Here is a 6,540-nt window from a genome sequence, read left to right on the forward strand (position 1 = left end):
TGACACATTTCGACTTCGTTGGGATTTGGATTTGGGTCACATAAATGTGCACCCGTATTTAGGAAGGTAAATTATTTAAAAGACGTGCCTAAAGTAGCTAACGTGTTATTATCATTTGGGAGAGCCGTGAAATTCGCTAAACGGCTCATCCCGAAGTCTAAGTATTTTAATATAGACATTTAAAGAGGGCCCCGCAATTTATGCATTTTGTCTAGCGGGGCTCACCTCGTTTTAGTTTAAAGGCCAACCTAAAGAGGAACTATGATTTTCTATTATGTATTGTCTTTAATAAAAGAAAAGGCCCTAACTAATTATCATGTTAATGTACCACTACTAAGATATTCAGAAAAAAGATGGCAATTACAGTGTTTTGGGCCTTCAAGCTGGCCCTAAACAGATTTAGTCCTACTCGTACGAAGAAACACTGCCCAGACATGGGCCTTATGCAAACAAAAATCAAGCCCAAACTTTATTAACCAAAAGCTGTCCAGTTTTGGGCCTTCGCCTAGGCCCAAATGAAATGTAAGCTAGAACTAAAAAATTAACACATACGTTGTGGCCTTGAGCAATAGGTTTCTGATTATTCAAACTCACCTAATACTCAGAAAATCTAGGAAATTAACACGAAACAATCATCATCTATATTGAGGCTTTGGATTCAGACGCCTATCTTTTGCTCTTAGAACTAAATTACTGAAGTTAACCTCAATGTTCGTTAAACCTGGGTCGAGCGTGGAGATAAGCATACACACTGATTTTCAAACTCAGATTCAAGTTCATGTCATTTTGATTTTTAAGTGTACTAGCATTAGAAATTAAACTACACTACGCTAAGGCTATTGTTTTGAGATGAATCAATATAAACGAAAGCTCAATAGTCCAATACAGTCAGAAGTTATTTACATTGAACAATTAACCAAAAAAATCTACTCGAAATTTGAACAGACAGATCTACAACAAAAATTATGCGGCAAACTTCATTTCATGTCTCAAATTGATTTCTACATTGTGCCAGGCTTAAGAGATGTACCTGGAAGTTACAGCGAAGAAGAAGAAGTCAATAACAGCAAATAGACAAGCAGCAATCACAATCAGCGACAACAGGGGCAATTCTGAACCAAAACAACTTCAAAAAACCCAGGAACACACTACAGAAGTACAACACCCAATAGATGACCAAAATAGCTTAATTGAAACCAAAGTCACTCGAAATTAGACCCAGGACAGTTTCTGAACCCTCAGCAACTAGCAACACCCAAAAATAACTCGCCTAAACCCAAAACAACTTTGAAATTGAATCCCGGACCACTAGGAACTTGGATTAACAAGCTAAACCCGCAATCAAACTAGAAATCTCATTGTAACAGTGCTTCTGGAGTTTTCTATTGCTTTTTTTTTTTAAATGAACTAAGATCTAAAACAAAGGAAATTTTCTTCAGATTTGGTTTTGAAGTTTGAAATTCAAATTTCAGATCTGTGGAGCTTGCAAAATACCTCTTGGGGGAATTTTTTTTGAGATTGAAAACTTGCTTAACAAGGCAATACCTACTGCCTTTTATAGGCAAAACTAAAGGGGAACTTCAGATTTTCAGTTTTCCCTTTTGATCCTTCCTTAATTTTCATCTTTGCTTAAAAGTCCCTAAAGAACTGACTTATTTTCCAAGTTATCCTACTATATTTCCTAAAATTCTAAATTGAACCCTATTCTAGAGTGTTCTAGAGCTTCCAAATTCAGTTGCTATCCTATTCCCTAAGTAAACTACCCTTACTGCCCCCGTACTATTCATGAAATTACTAACCTAGTTAAACCAAGCCCCAAACCTGTCACCTTAGTCAAGAGGTGACCCTAGTTACTTACTAAAGCCTAAGCTATTCAGCTATAACCAAATAATACCAATAAGAAAACCTAACAATTGACTAATTAATCACACTAGACTAACTCCTAATTAACACTAAAGCACTAAAGCCAAATTTAAACCCAAGTCGAATTAGTATCAAACACCAAACTCAAAACAACAATAATACGCTTCCAATAGTCAAACTCAATAACAGTTCAAACTCAAACCCAGATCAGATCAAACAGAATTAAAACAAAGATGAAGGATTCAATAATCAGAACAACAGTTAAGTTGAACTCCTAGGGTCAAATTTTAAACAAACGACTGAATCAAATGACAGGAGAAAGATTAACTACACATGAGACGAGTTAAAACCCTAAATTAATCCTAAAATGAAAGAGGTGTTGAAGATGAACAAAATTCATATATGTATAACAAAATGACACATAATGAAGAAAAAGAAATTAAGAACACTTACTAATTTCTGGGCCTAAAACTCGAAAACACAGGCTCTAGCCGACTCTTTTGAAGCTCGAGCTTAAATCAAAATTTGAAGGGCATCAATGACAGATGAAGCCTGAGGGAGGCATAAGGGTCACAAGGTATTGCTTTGGAGCGATTTGGAGGTGGCGCCGCCACTGGGGCAACTGTGGCGACGCTAGGGTTTTACACATTCGAAGAGACCTGGTGTGATTTGAGAGATAATGTTAAGGGATTCGTGATAAGGGAGGGGAGAGGGTGATTTGGTGTTAATTTGGCGAAGTTTGGAGACTCGCCGCCACCGTGGGCAATTTCCGGCGGCGGCTTGCGGCGGAGGGCGGCGGGAATTAGGGTTATGTGCGGTGGGGTTCTGAGAGATGGAAAGGGGGTAGGGGAATCCGACCATATTATGCTAAATTGAACTCACTTCCCAGCCGTTGGATCAAAGATCCTCGACGGCTAGGATTGCTTGACAACAAAACGTCGTCGTTTCACTCAAGGGGGGGCAGGCCGGGTTCAGACAGGGTTTGGGCCTGGACTGGGGTGTGTCTGATGGGTCTCAGGAAAATGAATTGGGCTAGTTATAAGACTAACACACTGGGCCCAAAGCTGATTGCACTCTTTTGTTTCCAATTCTTTTTGTTTTTATTTCTTTTCCTAATTTCTTTTAATTCCTGTACTCTTATTCTTTTTCCTTTATTTTTCAGAACTAATACAAATCCTAAAATAATTCTAAGAAACTAATTAACTCAACGAAGTCACTAATTAACCCTAAATGATAGTTAACTCAGCAAATTAAAAGGAAAGCTACTTAAAAATAAGAGTTAAAATTAAAAGTGCAAACTACACTATTTTTTGTGATTTTTCCATTTTATAAAACAATTAATTTTCTAATTAATCCCAAAATGCGAAGTTAAATCCTAAATGCACATGTCAAGTATTTTTTGTATTTTTCATGAAGTAAATAAAGTAAACATGGGCAAATAAATGCAAACAATTAATAGAAAAATACCACAAAATCAACAAAATTGCAAATAATGAAAAGAAGTTATTTTGTTTTGAATTTATGGGAGCAATTCACATAGGGCAAAAATCACGTGCTCACAGCTGCCCCTCTTTGCTCTGGAACATGAAGAGTTTCCGTGCAAAGATAAGTGAGCGGAAACGAGCAATTTTTGCCCGTTTGAATATTCCGTGTGAAGCATTTTTGAAAAGATTTGACCTCGCATCTCGCTTCAAAGGTTGCCTACATATCCTTGGCTAAAAAGGAATCAGGTCAGTGTAGTTCGGGAAGGTTTGGTAGCTGGGACTACCAGGAGCTGTGATTTCACTGCTGTTGTTGTTGCTACTGCTTGCTGACCTCCTTATTACACCGTGTCAAAATAAAAAAAAGCTAGCCTAAGCTATGAACTACAAAAAAGGTCCTATCTATGTCTTCTAACTTGCTCTTTGTGTTGCCTTGAACTTGTATTCTCCCACTGGAATTCTTGCGTTGTTGCCTTGCATTGTGACTGTAGATGTTTCGCCGTTCCTCCGAGTGACGCTTGACCGCTGAGACTTGAAATATATGCCTCCATTCTCCAGGCGAGCTCCTGATTGCTGATGTTTGAAAAGTATTCCCTTGTTCTCTAGGTGGGCTCCTGATTGATGAAGCTTGAAAAGTATTCCCTTGTTCTCCAGGCGGGCTCTTGACTGCAACGCTTGAAAAGTATCCCCTTGTTCTCCAGGCGGGCTCCTGACTTCGACAAAACCGACAAACAAAGAAAATTTCTGCCCCAGTGTGGTGGCTGGGCACATCATGTTATCAAATATTAAAAATTAAAGGATAGAATTTGAATTGTACTTCCCTTGTTCTCCAGGTGGGCTCCTGACTGCTGACGCTTGAAGAGTATTCCCTTGTTCTCCAGGTGGGCTCCTGATTGCTGAAGCTTGAAGAGTATTCCCTTGTTCTCCAGGTGGGCTCCTGATTGCTGAAGCTTGAAAAGCATTCCCTTGTTCTCCAGGTGGGCTCCTGACTGCAACAAAACAAGCAAAGAAAATTTTCTGCCCCAGTTTGGTGACTGGGTACAGCATGTTATCAAATATTCAAAGCTAAAATTGGAATTGTACTTCCCTTGTTCTCCAGGTGGGCTCCTGACTGCTGAAACTGGAAAAGTATTCCCTTGTTCTCCAGGTGGGCTCCTGACCGCTGAACTTGAAACGTATTCCCTTGTTCTCCAGGTGGGCTCCTGACTGCAACAAATAAAGAAAACAAAGAACATTTCCTGCCCCAGTTTGGTGACTGGGTACAGATGTGAGTGTTAGATTGAATTATTCTACCAAGAATGTGAAAGCTAAGTCCTACTATCCAGGGAGGTCCTGATAATTCTGAACCTAAGCTATATCTTCTAAAAGTATTACTCCCACTACATTTGTTGTCTAAAAGGTCTTAAACTACTTCCCATTATCCAGGCGGGTCCTGACAACTCCTAGTTAAAAGACAGTTTTAACCTAAGCTATATCTACTGAAGGTACGACTTCCATTATATTTTGTTATCTAAGCAGACCTTAAAACTACGTCCCATTATCCAGGAGGGTCCTGAAAATCAAAATTCAAGTCTTATCTTAAGTGTGCCAATTCTACAGCTGAATTGTACTATCCTACAACAGTATCTTGTTACCTAAGGAGATCTTAAAACTGTGTCCCATTATTCAGGAGGGTCCTGACAACTCCTAATTGAATCCTATCTTAGACAACCTATGTTCTTTGGGATACATTTGTGCTAAATTATGCTACTCATGATTGTTTTGAAATTTAAACTAAGTCCCATTTTCCAGGAGGGTCCTGAAAACTCCTAATTGAATCCTATCTTAAACATGCAAACTTTGAAGCCAACTTATATTCCTTTATGCTAAACTATGCTACTCATGATTGTTTTGAAATTTAACTAAGTCCCATTTTCTAGGAGGGCCCTGAGAATTTACGGTCATACCTGTCTGGTGCTTGCCTTTCATTATGGTGGGTTTCTCTGAAACAAACGAGATTTTCTGCCCCTGTTTCAATCAAAGAAAGATCTTGTCAATTTTAAAAATGGTGGCTAGTTGCTGGCATTCTTGCTAGGTACATCCCTGCTGCTGGGCTTTACTCTGCCCCGCTTTCCTGGNGCAAATAAATGCAAACAATTAATAGAAAAATGCCACAAAATCCACAAAATTACAAATAATGAAAAGAAGTTATTTTGTTTTGAATTTATGGGAGCAATTCACATAGGGCAAAAATCACGTGCTCACAGCTACTATCCACAATGTCAACTTGTTGCGCTTTACAAGGTTCAATTAATTTATTCGCTTGAGCCTCCAAGTTGGGAATAGTTGCCCCTTGCCTTTGTACCCGCAGTTGTATCTCATCATATTGTTCCATAAGGCACTTTAGCATATCCTCGATCTTTTTCAGGTCCTCATACCTGGGTTCTTTGTTCCTATTAACTTCACAAGAAAAAGAAGAACCATCAAAGTAAGGGGTTGGGGGAAGATAAGAAATAAAAGCACAACCATGAAAGTGGCCATCTTGACCACCACACATATCACACACACTCCACACATAAGATTGAGTTGGTGCACATAACTCACTCTCCGGAATATTTTGATAATTTTGCCCTGCGTGGTTTCCTCCACAATATGCATAATGAGGATCAAAAGTAGAATTACCAACATCAAAACTCTCATAATTCCATGATGCCATGTTTCTCAAATAAACAAATAAAACTAAAATAAAAAAAATCAAATACTAAAAAAATAAAATAAAAGTTCAAACTTGAAACCTAGTAATATGTACACCTACAACTACACCGTTAGTTCCCCGGCAACTGTGCCAAAATTTGATCACGTCCGACTCTAGTCCTAAAAAGGATAAACGGTCGCTGCAAATATAATCCGGTCTAAAAGTCCGGAGTCGAATCACACAGAGAACTAAGGCTTAGCTACAGTTATTCACTATCACCAAGAATACAAGCTTGAACAATTCCTAACTTATAGATATTAAGATTCTTGTGTTTAACTAACTAACTAACAAATTAAAATAATAAATTAACACTAAAGATACTACAGGTTGGAGAAAAGATAAAGGAGGTCTAGAGTTATGATTCCCCAATTGTCGGAATCCTTCCCGCTATGTCTTCTATAATTTCGCCTAAGTATTCTCTACCGATCATGAGCGCTTTGCGTGTTGTAATTCTCTCCCGAG

Source organism: Nicotiana attenuata, unplaced genomic scaffold (assembly GCF_001879085.1).
Source record: "Nicotiana attenuata strain UT unplaced genomic scaffold, NIATTr2, whole genome shotgun sequence".
Lineage (NCBI taxonomy): Eukaryota > Viridiplantae > Streptophyta > Magnoliopsida > Solanales > Solanaceae > Nicotiana > Nicotiana attenuata.